Source organism: Anomaloglossus baeobatrachus, chromosome 9 (genome assembly GCF_048569485.1).
Source record: "Anomaloglossus baeobatrachus isolate aAnoBae1 chromosome 9, aAnoBae1.hap1, whole genome shotgun sequence".
NCBI classification, from domain to species: domain Eukaryota; kingdom Metazoa; phylum Chordata; class Amphibia; order Anura; family Aromobatidae; genus Anomaloglossus; species Anomaloglossus baeobatrachus.
This window is the reverse complement of record NC_134361.1, coordinates 20,314,070-20,330,837: the sequence shown is the minus strand read 5'-3', so window position 1 is coordinate 20,330,837 and position 16,768 is coordinate 20,314,070.

The following is a 16,768-nucleotide window of genomic DNA, read 5'->3' as shown; positions in this document are numbered from 1 at the left end:
GTGTGCTATATGGAGGTGTAGTATATGTCACGGCCAGGTGTACGGGCAGGCCCAGGAGGTGGATCCACTGGACCGAACTCCTAGATGGTAGGAAAGAGTCCGGCAGCTGGAACACTAGAAACAGCAGAACAGTCCTTGCACACGGGAATAGCGGAGAAGTCCCTGGGACCACGGAGTTATGGGTGGTGGTCCGGGTGACGCAGCTCAGGTTCGGAAGCCGAGATGATGTCAGGCGGGGTCCGGAACCTTGGGAGCAAGATGACGGGTCACCGCAGGGATCCGAGATGGTGCGGACTGTCAGGATGGCAGAAGGACAGCGTTCGGGGTTCAGGATACGGCAGACTGGATGGCGAGGCAAGCACGGCTCTACAAAGAGAGATAGGTGAGTACATGCACTGAAACACCAGGAGACCTGACTCCTAGCTTAGGGAACACGAAGATCAGGCCCCGCCCCCTTGGACAATACACCCCTTTATACCCTGTACCTGATTAGCCTCATTACCTGTTAATGGACGCTGGCCCTTTAAGAAAGGGTCAGTGACCGCGCGCGCGCCCTAATGCGCATGCGCGCAGCCCGGGTGCCAGAAGCCAGGGAAGGAGGCTGAGAAGAGGACGCAGGGGAGCCGGCCAGGGCCTGGGAAGCCGTCGGGCGCCGCGATCGGGGACCAGGGGGCCTGGGAAGGACGGGGACCGGAGGCTGGAGAGCGGGGAGCGTGGCAGGTGAGCCGGGGAGCGGGGCTGAGGACCCGGGGAGCGGAGCAGAGGACCCGGGGAGGGAAGCCAAGGACCCGGGGAGCGTGACAGTACCCCCCCCCCACGCCCCCCTCCCCGCAACCGGGACATGAAGGCACGGATCAGAGGAGTGCCCACGTTCTCCCTGGGCTCCCAGGACCTATCCTCAGGACCATACCCCTCCCAGTCCACCAGGAAGAACTGACGACCTCGAACGGTCTTCATGGCCACGATATCCCTTACCGCATAGATGTCGTCATCGGCAATAGGTGGAGGAGCCGGACTGGCAGCAGCGGAGAAGGGACCAAGGACGACCGGCTTGAGCAGGGAGACGTGGAAAGAGTTGGGAATCCTCATCGTGGCCGGGAGCTGTAGCTTGTAGGAGACCTCATTGATCTTGCTGAGGACCTTAAACGGCCCGATGTAGCGAGGACCCAGCTTGTAGGAAGGTATCTTCAATCGGATGTACTGGGAAGCAAGCCAGACCAGGTCACCAGGAGAGAAACACGGAGGGTCCAGACGCCTCTTGTCAGCGTGTTTCTTCATCCGCTGGGAAGCGCGTCCAAGGGACGCCTTGACAGAGTCCCAAATGGTAGCGAAGTCACGGGCTACAGTATCAGCCGCAGGGACATCCGAAGAAGGGGATATAGGCAATGGAACGGAGGGCTGAAGTCCGTAAACGACATGGAAGGGAGATTTGGAGGACGACTCACTGATATGGTGGTTATGTGAGAATTCAGCCCAAGGCAGAAGCGTGGACCAGTCGTCGTGATGGGCGTTGACATAGTGACGTAAGAAGGATGTCAAGATTTGATTGACCCTCTCCACTTGGCCATTAGACTGAGGATGGTAAGCAGAAGAAAAGTCCAGAGTCACTCCCAGATGCTTGCAGAGCGCCCTCCAAAAGCGGGAGGTGAACTGAGTTCCTCTGTCGGACACGATGTGGGATGGAAAGCCATGCAAGCGGAAGATGTGATGTATATAGGCTTCCGCGAGTTCCTGAGCAGAGGGCAGTCCGGCCATAGGGACGAAGTGAGCCATTTTGGAGAACCGGTCCACCACGACCCATATGACTGTGTGTCCGGAGGATAATGGCAAGTCCGTAATAAAATCCATCGCTATGTGTTGCCACGGAACTGAGGGTATAGGCAGAGGCAGAAGACGGCCATAGGGCAGGTGTTTGGGCGTCTTGTTCCTGGCACAAGAGGAGCAGGCAGAGACATAAGCAGCGACGTCCGTGCGAAGGGATGGCCACCAGTAATGGCGTACAATCGCACCCCATGTTCTCTTCTGGCCTGCATGACCGGCTGTTTTGGAGGCATGACCCCAGTGTAACACTTTTTGCCTGTCAGTCTCAGAGACATAGGTCTTCCCGGGCGGTATCTGGGCCAGAGTGACAGGGGCCACCGGAATAATCTTGCTAGGAGGGATGATAGGTTGGGTAGTCTCTTCCTCCTGCTCCATGGGCACGAAAGACCTAGACAAGGCATCAGCGCGTACATTCTTGTCCGCGGGTCTGAAATGGAGCTGGAAGTCAAACCTGGCAAAGAATAAGGACCACCTGGCTTGCCGTGGGTTCAGTCGCTGAGCGGACCGCAGGTATTCCAGGTTCTTGTGGTCCGTGTAGATAATCACGGGGTACACTGCTCCTTCCAGGAGGTAGCGCCACTCCTCCAGAGCCAGTTTGACCGCCAATAGTTCTCGGTCACCGATGGTGTAATTACGTTCCGGCGCGGAGAAGCTCTTGGAGAAGAAACCGCAAGTCACCATCTTGCCGGAGGAGGATTTCTGCATGAGCACTGCTCCAGCCCCCGAGGAGGAGGCATCCACTTCCAAGGTGAACTGGCGGTTTAACTCCGGACGGTGGAGTACAGGAGCGGAGGCAAATGCTCGCTTCAGGGAGCAAAACGCGGCGTCGGCCGCAGGTGACCAGTCCTTTGGATTAGCCTCCTTTTTGGTCAAAGCGGAGAGAGGAGCAGTCAGGGCAGAGAAGTGAGGGATAAACTGGCGGTAGTAGTTGGCGAATCCCAGGAACCGTTGGATTGCCTTCAGTCCAGAAGGAGGAGGCCAGTTGAGTATGGAGGAGACCTTCTTTGGATCCATCTGCAGTCCAGTGCCCGAGATGATGTATCCCAGGAAAGGGAGAGAAGACTGCTCAAAGACGCACTTCTCATATTTGGCGTAAAGACGATTCTCCCTCAGTCTTTGCAGAACCAGCTGTACGTTCTCTCTATGGGTCTGGAGGTCCGGAGAGAAGATAAGGATGTCATCCAGATAAACTACGACACAGACGTAGAGGAGGTCCCGGAATATGTCGTTCACCAATTCTTGGAAGACTGCTGGTGCGTTACACAGGCCGAAGGGCATCACGCAGTATTCATAGTGCCCATCGCGAGTATTAAACGCGGTCTTCCATTCGTCCCCAGAGCGGATACGAACTAGGTTGTAGGCACCCCGAAGATCCAGCTTGGTGAACACACGGGCTCCTCTGAGCCGGTCGAACAATTCGGGGATGAGCGGCAGAGGGTACTTGTTTTTGACGGTGATCTGATTTAGACCCCGGTAGTCGATGCATGGGCGTAGGTCACCCTCTTTCTTCTTCACGAAGAAGAAGCCTGCTCCCGCAGGAGAGGAGGATCTCCGGATGAATCCTTTTGCCAGGCTCTCTGTGATGTAGATAGACATGGCCCTGGTTTCGGCCGGAGACAACGGATATATCCGTCCTCGAGGTGGTGTTGTTCCTGGGAGCAGGTCGATGGCACAATCGTAGGGACGGTGTGGCGGAAGTACCTCAGACTCCTTCTTGTCAAAAACGTCTGCGAAGGACCAATAGGCCGAGGGCAGTTCCGGTAGGTTCTCTGGAACCGGAGGTCGTCGGATAGGTTGTATGGACTTCAGACACTTCTCATGACAAGCAGAACCCCATCGGGTGATTTCGCCAGTACCCCAGCTGACTGATGGTTCGTGTGTCCGCAACCAGGGAAGTCCCAGCAGGATCTGGTGGGACATGTGTGGAAGGACGTAGAGAGTGATGTTCTCGGTGTGCAGGGCACCGATACGCAGTTCGACCGGTCTGGTGACCCAGGAGATGGTATCAGAGAGCTGTCTCCCATCCACAGAGGCAATCACTAGGGGCTTCTCGAGTAGAGTAACAGGCAGCTGGTACTTGTCCACCGTGGCCTGCTGGATGAAATTGCCTGCTGCTCCAGAGTCGAGGTATGCCTCAGCCGTGAAGCGCGTCTCTCCCGTTGACACTTGCACAGTCCACATAACCGGGTCTGAGAGAGTCCCAGCACCTAGGGTGGCCTCTCCTACCAACCCTAGGCTTTGGAGTTTCCCGGCCTTTCCGGACAGGAGCGTAGGAGGTGAGTGTCCTCTCCGCAGTAAAAGCAGAGGCCCTTGGCGAGCCGCTCTGCTCGACGTTGTTCAGATTGCCGTACTCGGTCGATCTGCATGGGCTCGTGGACGGGAATCCCAGCTGTTGATGACTGCGATACGGAGGACTTCTGTGGAGGAGGGGAATGTCGTACCGGACGTCTCTCCCGAGACAGCTCTTTGGAGCGCTCCTGAAAACGAATGTCCACACGAGTTGCTAGGGCAATCAGGGCATCTAGGGTGGAGGGCACGTCACGACCCGCCAACTCATCTTTGATGCGACTCGAAAGTCCTTCCCAGAAGGCGGCTGTCAGGGCCTCATTATTCCACCCGAGTTCAGAAGCCAAAGTGCGGAAACGGATGGCGTATTGGCCCACCGTCAGTGTTCCTTGACGTAGGCGGAGAAGTGATGAAGCAGACGCAGAGGCGCGTCCCGGCTCGTCAAAGGTACTGCGAAAGGCCTGCAGGAACTCTTGAAGATCCTTGGTCATGGGGTCCTCCTTCTCCCACAAGGGGTTCATCCACGCCAGTGCCTCGCCCTCTAGGTGAGACATTATAAAGGCGACCTTGGCTTGGTCGGAGGCGAACAGATGTGGCAGCTGCGTGAAATGAAGGGAACATTGGTTTATGAAGCCCCTGCAGGTCTTGGGATCTCCAGCATAACGAGGTGGTGACGCCAAACGGAGTCGGGAGGCATCCGACGCGGCTGCCACTGGTGCGGGAGCCGTGGATTGCCTAGTGGGGGACCTGGTTGCCGCAGGCGTCATTGATGCTTGTAACGTGTACAGGCGGGTGTCCACGGAGGTCATAAATTGCAGCATGCGGGTCTGGACTTCACGCTGGCGTTGGAGTTCCTCTTGCAGGGCCAATAGTGCTGCAGCGGGATCCATGGCCTAATCTTACTGTCACGGCCAGGTGTACGGGCAGGCCCAGGAGGTGGATCCACTGGACCGAACTCCTAGATGGTAGGAAAGAGTCCGGCAGCTGGAACACTAGAAACAGCAGAACAGTCCTTGCACACGGGAATAGCGGAGAAGTCCCTGGGACCACGGAGTTATGGGTGGTGGTCCGGGTGACGCAGCTCAGGTTCGGAAGCCGAGATGATGTCAGGCGGGGTCCGGAACCTTGGGAGCAAGATGACGGGTCACCGCAGGGATCCGAGATGGTGCGGACTGTCAGGATGGCAGAAGGACAGCGTTCGGGGTTCAGGATACGGCAGACTGGATGGCGAGGCAAGCACGGCTCTACAAAGAGAGATAGGTGAGTACATGCACTGAAACACCAGGAGACCTGACTCCTAGCTTAGGGAACACGAAGATCAGGCCCCGCCCCCTTGGACAATACACCCCTTTATACCCTGTACCTGATTAGCCTCATTACCTGTTAATGGACGCTGGCCCTTTAAGAAAGGGTCAGTGACCGCGCGCGCGCCCTAATGCGCATGCGCGCAGCCCGGGTGCCAGAAGCCAGGGAAGGAGGCTGAGAAGAGGACGCAGGGGAGCCGGCCAGGGCCTGGGAAGCCGTCGGGCGCCGCGATCGGGGACCAGGGGGCCTGGGAAGGACGGGGACCGGAGGCTGGAGAGCGGGGAGCGTGGCAGGTGAGCCGGGGAGCGGGGCTGAGGACCCGGGGAGCGGAGCAGAGGACCCGGGGAGGGAAGCCAAGGACCCGGGGAGCGTGACAGTATATTACAGGTGTAGTTTATGGGGTGTAGTGATGTAGTATATTACAGGTGTATATAGGGGTGTAGTGATGTAGTATATTACAGGTGTATATAGGGGTGTAGTGATGTAGTATATTACAGGTGTACTATATGGAGTTGTAGTATATTACAGGTGTAGTATATGGGGTGTAGGTGTAGTGATGTAGTATATTACAGGTGTAGTATATAGGGGTGTAATGATGTAGTATATCGGAGGTGTATTATATAGTGGTGTAGTATAATACAGGTGTATATGGGGGTGTAGTATATTACAGGTATATGGAGGGAGTGTAGTATAATACAGGTGTAGTATATAGGGGTGTAGTGGTGTAGTTTATTACAGGTGTAGTATATGGAGGGGGTGTAGTGATGTAGTATATCGGGTAGAACTGAGGTAATTATATTAGTCCGGCCCTCTAAACCAATCCCAATTTCTCATGCGGCCCCATGGTAAAATTAATTGCCCACCCCTGATCTAGATAGATAGATAGATGTGTTGTGTATGTGTATGTATATATATATATATATATATATATATATATATATATATATATAGAACAGAAATTTGAAAAAGGAACAGGCACCAGACCGGTCACCTGACAAGGCTCCAAGAAATAAGAACAAGCATATATATATGTATATGAATATTAATCAACTTACCATATGGAAATTATGTTTAACAGATACGAATGTAATACACTTTTGACAAAATTATAGTGTGCAATTAGTATTCGGATTAATAAATCCTGAATTCAAACACTTTATTTTGTCCTGTAAAAATTGTATAAATTGTGCAGAAGAATATATGATTGGTTATGGTTTATATTTTGGCAAAAATCTGCACTAAACAAAATACCGCAAGCAAAATACATACAAGTGCTTCTCAAGAATATCATTAAAAAGTTAATTTATTTCAGTAATTCAGTACAAAAAGCGAAACACATTATATATATATATATATATATATATATATATATATATATATATATATATACATTTGTATGTTCTCCCCTTGTTTGCGTGGGTTTCCTCTGGGTTTCCTCCGGTTTCCTCCCACACTCCAAAGACATACAGATAGGGACTCTAGATTGTGAGCCCCAATGGGGACAGTGTTGCAATTGTATGTAAAGCGCTGCGGAATTAACAGCGCTATATAAATGAATAAAATTATTATTATTATTATATAGAGTCATTACACAGAGTGATCTATTCCTATATATTATATAGTCATTACAAACAGAGGGATCTATTCCTATATATTATATAGAGTCATTACACACAGAGGGATCTATTCCTATATATTATATAGTCATTACACACAGAGGAATTTATTTCACTTGATTATTTCTGTAAATGTTGATGATTGTGGCTTACAGCCAATGAAAACCCAAAAGTCATTATCTCAGAAAATTAGAATATTTTATAACACTAACTGAAAAAATGATTTTACACTCTACACTTTAAATGTTGGCGCCTACTGAAAAGTCTGTACAGTAAATGCCTCAATACTTGGTCGGGTCCTTTTACATGAATTACTGCATCAATTCTTCGTGGCATGGAGGCGATCAGCCTGTGGCACTGCTGAGGTGTTATGGAAGCCCAGGTTGCTTTGATAGCCGCCTTCAGCTTGTCTGCATTGTTGGGTCTGGTGTCTCTCATAGATTTTCTATGGGGTTTAGGTCAGGCAAGTTTGCTGACAATCAAGCACAGTGATACTGTGGTTAGTAAACCAGGTATTGGTACTTTTGGCAGTGTTGACAGGGGCCAAGTCCAGCTGGAAAATTAAATTTCCATCTCCAGAAAGCTTGTCGGCAGAGGGAAGCATGAAGTGCTGTAAAATTTCCTGGTAGACGGCTGCGCTGACTTTGGTCTTGCTAAAACACTGTGGACCTACACCAGCAGATGACATGGCTCCCCAAACCATCACTGATTGTGGAGACTTCACACTAGACCTCAGCAGCTTGGATTGTGGCCTCCACTCTTCCTCCAGACTCTGCGACCGCGATTTCCAGATGAAAGGCAAAATTTACTCTCATCTGAAAACAACACCTTGGACACTGAGAACAGTCCAGTTCTTTTTCTCCTTGGCCCAGGTAAGACACTTCTGGTGTTGTCTATTGGTCATGAGAGCCTGACACAAGGAATGCGACACTTGTAGCCCATGTCCTGGACATGTCTGTGTGTGGTGGCTCTTGAAGTACTGACTCCAGCAGCGTCCATACCTTGTGAATCCCCCCAAATTTTTTAATAGCCTTTTATTAACAATCCCATCAAGGCTGCGGTTATCCCGGTTGCTTGTGCACCTTTTTTCTACCACACTTTTTCCTTCCACTCAACGTTCCATTAATACACTCCCTGACAGAAGTTCTGTCACTTATCCATGTTATTTAAATAAAAGCTTATAACCTGACTTTAAATTCATCCATTGGTTTTATAAATTACTCTTTTGAAAGATGAAACCCTCCCAAATTTGGTTTAGGTTATGAAAATAAAGTTGCTGCAAAGCTGAAATATTGATCATTTAATGAACACAGAAAGGTCAGATTTTGTCAAAACAAAAGTTTTGTCGCCCACAGAAAGTAATGTGAAATTCAAACAACTAACTTTTAATACAAAGATATGTTGCATAACATTGGTAAGTTGTGGTGCTATTAGAGCCATATTTAATATTTTGTGTGACTTCCATGAGTATACAATGGTACTTAGCTAGGGTGGGACCAGTGGATGGCTGCCTCAAGGTGGAGCCACTCCAGTCCAGTAGTTGCCCAGGTTGGAGGGGCAGACTGTGGAGAGTAGTCGGAAGACAGCAGTGAGAACGGCGGTGACTGTTGAAAGTGTCAGACAGCAGGAGAGTGAAGGTGGAAGTGAAGCGACGTCCTGGCTCGGGTTGACGGTGAGAAGTGGTTGCCGGTGGAGTACTCCTGGAACTATGCAACAACGGGGTACAGGACCCTAGGACAGGAAAGAACTTCAAGCTGACCTGTTAACACCTGCACAGCAAAGGGGACCATCAAGGACCTTGCTGACCCTAAAGAATCCGAAGACTCAGTAGCAAAGAGGGAACTGGGGACAGGACCAGAGACTCCAACCCCACAGGGTTCACGCTACCGTCAGATGGACAGAAGTGGACAAACCACAGAATGGGGACCCCCAGTGTTCTATACCACGGGGACGCACTTACCAGAGACAGGTGCAGGGGAAGAAGGTACCAGAGAACCAAACTGGCACTGGAACAAAGGGGACCTGGAGGCGAAACCAGTTGGCCTCGGGCAACCAGTTAACATCTGCAGAAAGTGAGTAAACCACGCCCACTGCACCATACACCCGCTGGGGCAATGCCCTACTTGCGTAGGGACTACCATTCTAGCTGCCAATATCACCAGCCCCAGTAGAGACATTCTCCACCGGCGGCTCCCTACAATTAGCCGCAACACCGCAAGTGGTGTCACATGTGGACATTATCTTATTCTCCCCTGTAAATATCCCCATTTTACAAAATGGGCCCAGGGCCCAGGGCACGGAACCGGGCAACGGCCACCACCGTGACATTCCCAAGAGAGACACACTGCCCGGAACCGAGTACCCCATATCCCTGGGTGCTACAAAAGCACAGTGACATCTATGGTTCATTACGGCTTCCTAAGTTCTTCTCATGTTTTCTCTATATTAATACTTTTGCTCTATGTCTTCACCCAGAAACAAGTGACCGCAGTGTATGAGGAGCTCTCATTGGCTCTGGGACATTTCTCCGCAGCATCGCTGGGAACCCGATAATGGAGTCTATTTGTGGAACTTGTTTTCGCTTCTCTGCCAGGGACTTTCTGCTTCAGAAATGACCGGCTGCCCAGAAAGCCGCAAAGCTTATAAAGCGGAGAACACGCTTCTGTTATAGAGCTGATATAAATTGTCAGATCTAAATGACAGTCTGCCTGCCCCAGTGATAATGGGATCGACATGTAGGATCCTGAAAGGAAATTGTTGTTATAGGATGAATTTAGACATATTAGATTTTCTGCAGAATTTCCAAAACAAATTTTAATAGAGGTTCAGTGCAATATACAGTATATTGGGGTATGAAAATGCAATCAACATGGAGCGGAATCCACGGCATCTTCATTCTGTTGGGGAATATGCAGCACATTTCACCCCATTATATATATATAGGCATTGTTGCTGTTAAATGACCGTGGATTTGAGGTGAATACATTCTGCCGCACGAACACCCGTCCTTATTGCTGCTGAATGTGGAATATAAATGAACCACTTGAAAGAACAACAGGGAGGTGCTTAATCCAAGTAAAAAACTTTTTTTATTGATAATATTAAAACACTACCTTCAATAGGGTCAATCTAACAACACAAGGATATTCCAGTACTACTCAGTAAAATGGGGTAGCAAAGCTGTGCTGTACAATAATACTATTAACCTTAGTAAGTAACTATGTCATGCAACCAATTAAGTGTTCAGAATATTCTTGGTCTTGTTATTTACACTAAATAATTCTATGTTAATAGTGGCTTATTTGTATCCTGAATCTTATTAGCTACAGGGAAGTTTAACATAGTTATATTCCTCAATCCTTTTAGTAAAGTGTTTATTAAATAGCTGTTATCACTGTTGTAACAGGTTGAAAACCTATATAGTGTCACTTTATACCAAAGTTAACCACTAGTGAACTATAATCATTTACTTGTAATTTAAATTATATTTGTTGTATGGCATAAAGCATGCTAACCTGTAATGTGCTGTGCGGAGCCTGGATGTCCTGAATCCCGACGCGCGTTTCACCTCTTTCTTCAGGGGAATTCTGGTTCCTATAGACCTATATGGGTACCAGATTCCGAACTGGATCCGGATTTAAAAAAAAAATGAGCAGGGACCTGCCGGTTCCAGTTTTTTGCAAGTCCGCCCACCTCTAAACATCACCAATAAATACAGATATAACTTTTTGAGTTTTATATATATATATATATATATGCTATGCAACAAGTAAAGACAATTTTTAATACAACGGTAATACCTATACAGCGGACCCCACTGATCTCAGTGATCTCTCCGCAGCCGTCCACTAAATTGCGTTTACGGTTTTTTGTACCATGAGGCAGAGAAGCCCAGCAGACCTCTGCTTATAGTATGTAATCTTCTATAAGGCATATCTATGTGACTGATCCGCTGTAATCACACATTAATCTCCTCCCAAGCTTTATACAGAACTTCCAGATTTCCATTTTCTGACTGCACACTAGCTCCCCCTCTCTGCTGAACACAGAATTACATCAGATATATGTACGGAGCCGTCTGATTCTGCCTTTCTCCCGGTAATAGATGACAATGCATGTTTCGTGCTTGCTATTGGCTGCTCTGTCGTGTACACAGACCGGTGTCACATGATGAGAGTCTGTGGTTATATTTTTAGTCCGGGACTTTCCAGCATAAAGCACCTTCCTTCCCAGAAACTCTGCGTCTACAACGAAGCCGCGTCCTTATTACACAATAGTGGAAATGAAAGTGGTGACGACGCCTGTGTGCTCTGGAGAAAACCTGAAACACGTCCATGATCCTCAAAATCCCCCAAAATGGACATTAATCCCAGATTAGGCCACAGAGATCAGATCAATATTTACCTGTGACAGGTTCTCTTAAACTCTTCGCAACCAAGTAACTTAAAGTTTTTTTCATTTTAGTTTTTTCGTTCCCGAGAGCCATAACCTTTATTTTTCTGTCCACATGGCCATATGAGGCCTCGATTTTTCCAAAACAAGTTGTACTTTTGAAGAACACCATTCATTTTTATCATGAGTTGCACTGGAAAGCAGGAACAATATTCCAAGTACATCAAAATTGCAAAAAAAAAAGTGCAATTCCACAATTTATTTTTTTATATGTTCACTGTACGGTAAAACAGACCGGGCAATATGATTCTCCAGGTCAATACGTTTACGCAGATACCAAACATACAATTTTTTGCTTGTGTCGCATTTTTATAGACATTTTTCAGGATCTAGGAGGTCTTATTTTTTTGTGTCCTGAACTCACATTTTACTGATACTATTTTGGGATAGATATAATGTGTTGATCTCCTTTTGTTGCATTTTATTGCAGTGTTGCTGCAGCCAAAAACACAAATTCTGCCATTTACCAATCGTTTTCATTTATTTTATATTTTGATAGATCGGACTTTTATGAATGCAGCAATACCAAATATATGTAATTTAATTTATTTATTTTTTACTTGACTTATTTTAAATGGGGCAAAATGGTGAATTGACATTTTTAAAACATTTTTTCACTTTTTATTGTATTTAATAGTCTCCACTTGAAGCTGTGATTGATCGTTTGTACCATACAGAGTAGTGCTTCAACACTGCTATGTATAGCTAAACTCACAACACATGAATGGCAGCTATAGGCTAGCTTTCACAGGAGGATCATGACATGCACGGGGGTCTCCAGCAGAACACTTTCCGTCATGACAAGCCATTAGCACCTTCACGATTGCATGTGACGAGCCCCCATTTTGTAAGATGGAATGACATGCTCCCCTGCCGGCGTTTGGAATTTAACAGGTTAAATCATTATGTGCTGGGAAAGACGGTCTGGTCTCGGTGTGAGAGCCCGCATCAAAGGCAGGGGCATGACATATGGTGTTCATGTACATCAAAGGTTGTGAAGGGGTTGATGTGCTCATCTGCCTCTGAGACTTTCATAAAAACTAATGGAGAGAGCCAAGGATGCACATGACCATCTTTCCATTGAGAGTACCCCACTCGGCTAATTTTAGCAGTACCATATACAACATATAGATTGGAGGTCGAGCCCGCTCACCTCTGCTCCATTCAGTACAGGACTGTGATCTCAGGATCGCTGGGGGCCACAGTGGTCAGGCCCCTGGTGATCGTCTATTCGTACATTTTGTTATTTGGGACAAGCCCTGTATTCTCCCCCTGAATGTGGCTGCTGACAGGCCCCCACAGAAGGGATAGTATTATGGGGCTCCCATTCTGTAGACAGGTCTGATCCTGGGTTGGGACCTACATCTATCAGACAGGTATGGCTCATCCTGGAATAATACCACATATGTCTTTCTTGTTCTGTATTTGTATGTATGTGCGCACTTACCGGATTTTGCCGCGGATTTTCTGCGGTTTTGCTGCATGTTTCGCTGCAGAAAATGTTCATAACATCTCTGCAGTGAATCACCAGCAAAACCTATGGGAAAAAAAAATCCTGTGCACACTAGGCAGATTTTGACAGCTGCATGTTTTGCTGCATGTCACTTCTTTTCCGCACATCGCTGCAGGATTTCACTCCATTGACTCCAATGTAATCGTGAAATCCCGCAGGGAATAACGCAGGCAGCAAATTCTGTGCGGTTCACTGCGTTTTGCTGCGTTATTCCCTGCGGTATTTCGCGGTTTACCTCCGGTAATGTACATCGCTTGCCTGCAGTTTTGCAGGGAAGTGATGTCATTACAGGAAGAGGAAGCCGTGCAGAGAGTAAACACACACACACACAGACACACACAGACATCACAGACATCACAGACATATAGAATACACACACAGACACATAGAACACACATAGAAAGCAAACGGAAATATAGAAAAAAGAAAACACGTGGGCTCCGCTGTATATTTACCGTCCAGCCGAGGTAAACACACAGCGGCGGTCCGGTATTCTCAGGCTGGGGAGGGAGAGGGGCAGGGTTAATGTCCCACGCCTCACTCCCCCTCCCGCAGCCGAGAATATCAGCCGCAGCTTCTCCGGCACTGTCGCATGCATTATGCGACAGTACCGGGGTGTCCCCGGCTCTTCCTGCAGCCGTGTAGCAGTGGCAGTCAGGGTAATACAAGGAGTTAATGGTGGCGGATCGCCGCCATTAACTCCAGGCTTGATCATGGCAGCGTCAATGTGACAGCTGACATGATCAACCTGTAAGTAAAGTGAAAAAAACACACTGAAAAATCCTTTATTTTAAATAAAAGACAAACAAGCCTCATTCACCCTTTTATTAACCCCCCCGAAACAAAGCTCCGGTGTAATCCACAGCTCTGGCGTCCTGCGAGGCTTACATCCAGCCGCGACTGACAGACACTGCTGAATGCAGCCTCGCAGCGAGACAGCAGAGGTAACCACAGGGCATTTCCCACGGCCGGTAATGTGAACTCACTGCCGACCGTGAGAAATGCAGAGTGTGCTCACAGGGAATCTATCTATCCCTCTATCTATCTATCCTTCTATCTATCCTGTCTGTCTATCTATTCTTCTATCTACTCTTCTGTCTATTTCTCTATCTCAGAATGAAATGACTTTTTTTTTTTTTTTTTCAATGTGCTTTATTGCATTGAATGCAATAAAGCACATACCAACCCGCACACGGCAATACCGCGAACAATACCGCGTTAAAACCGCGGCAAACCGCATGCGGTTTTCGGGTGCGGTTTGCCGCGTTTTTTTACCGCGGGTGCGGTAATCTTTGAATACCTGCGTAATTTTCTTGAGAAAATTCCATTTTCCAGTGCGCACAGGGCCTAAAATTTATACGGCTAATAGGAAAGGTCGAATACTATAGAATCGTCACTAAAAGTGTTTTGTAATTTCAGGTGAGTATCCAGAACTAGCCGTCATGTGTGTGTATTTAAGGAATACGTATTTCTGGATATTATATGACCATTATATGTCTTGTATTCTGCATTTTCCCCCAGTTTTCCCTTTGCAGGCTCAATCTCTATTTTCAGTTTCCTCTGAGCTGGTGGATGGAGACGAGCTGCTATCTTAACTCCTATACACAGCACACACAGAAATGAGGGATTCCTGCTCTCTTGTCTTTATGTTGCAAATGTTCAGAAGCAGCAGCAGCATGGAGGACATTATACAGCAGCAGCATGGAGGACATTATACAGCAGCAGCATGGAGGACATTATACAGCAGCAGCATGGAGGACATTATACAGCAGCAGCATGGAGGACATTATACAGCAGCAGCATGGAGGACATTATACAGCAGCAGCATGGAGGACATTATACAGCAGCAGCATGGAGGACATTATACAGCAGCATCGAGGACATTATACAGCCGCACTGAGCAGTGTAGCTGTGACTCCAGCACTGGGGAAAGGTAAAATTCTTATTGAAAAGCAGCAGAAAGGTTTGTGTGTGTTTCTCTGATTTTCTCTCTTGTCTTTCTTCCGCTTTCCTCTCCTTAAAATTTAATAGGTAGCTGTAATATTATGCTTGAGCAAAATGAGTTTTAGCCTTTTTTATAGAGCGGATAGTGAGTTGAGGAGGCCGGGTTGGAGGGTAGTTGGCCATAATTGGGGAAAGAAGCTGAATACTCTGACAAGATATATTAGTGTTCCCATATTTGTTTGTACTATTGATTTTTAGAAAGTTTTCTGCAACAACAGAATTTAATCCACTTCTTCATAATGCAAAAAAGGACTAAAAGACTCAATATTCTCCACAGTTCAAGATGATATGAGACAAGTATGTATAACTTTGATAGCCACAAGTCAGGTATAGAAAATGTTTTTAACTTTAGTAGGTTAGGGACTGTCTCAGATGGGTACACCGTGACGAGGTGGGACGGCTTCTTACCTTTTTGCAAAAATGTATATACTAAGTACCCTGTTATTAAGCACTTGCAATTTATTTATTTAAAGTCAGGGTATTTTTCATGCAATTTTTCTCTTTCTTTTTTTTCTAGGTATGTATAACTGCCCAGACGTCTGGTCCCTCTGAGAACAGGTGTCACAGAAAACCTTAGAAGTTGTGGCTGCAGTTTTCAGCTTTGCTCAGATTCCACTTCTTTGTGTAACTCTATATTGACATCTAGTGGTCGTGTTCTGAACTTCATGTGTAAATGGTACCGTAAGTGGCTGATAATTACTAAGCAAAATTTGGAATAGGTGAAGAACAAGCCTAAACCCTATTTATCATGCACATTGAAGATATTACTGTTACTAGAAAAGCTTTTGGATTCTGGAAAAGGGCACGGCCAAGAGGTGTCTAAATAATGTGCTAATTTTACCCCAAGGGAACGGGAACATGACATCACATTAATGCTATCTACCATCAGCCTATCATAGGGCAGGAGGAGCTGAGAAGATTGATATGTTGAGATCTCTTCTGGAGTCCAGTGGGTGGTCCTACTCGATGATTGACGCTATACACTGTTACTATTACTGTTATCTTCATGAAAATAATAATAAATAGAATGGAGAAAAATGGCTCAGAATCCAGGTCCAGAGGTCACTTCAGTATTTTGTGGCTGCCAGGACCATCTCCCATCTGCTGGATCCAATGTAACATCTTGCCTGCAACTCACCACAATGATGATGGATATTGTGCCCATTTTACTAATCCAGAAGATGCAGCAGGGTGCAGGATGGCAGGCCTATGGTCAAGCAGCCGCAGACTATTGACATGCCCGCTGGACCAGTGTGCTGCCAGTAATTTTGCTCTTGTTCCCATTGTGTATATCTGGTTTGCTCTGCTGATATTGTTCTGTACATAGTTGTCCTCCTTGCACCATGCAATACCATTACACATCAATACAAAGAGAACAATCGTAAAGTCATAGAGTTAACATTAATGTTCTTGGAACATTTATTAATTTCATAATTCAATAGTTTAGGATAGAGTCGTTTCACTTTCTCTGATCTAATGCTTCTTACTGTAAAGCGCGTCTCGGCTCATCAGCTGGTGAGACGCGGGTCTCTGAAGATGCCACTGAGGCAGAAACAAAGCCTTCACTATCAGTGCAGCTTCCAAAGCCAGGAGAAATTAAATAGAGTCTGTCAAACCTCCCCCCCACCCCCCACACTAAACTCAATTTACTTGCAGATAGTGGACTAATGTGCAGAAAAATAGTGTTTAACTCGTGTGTCTAGCAGACTTTCTGTAGCAGCACTCACAGGGAGAACATGACGTTATATTCTCCCTGCGGCTGCTGACTTCC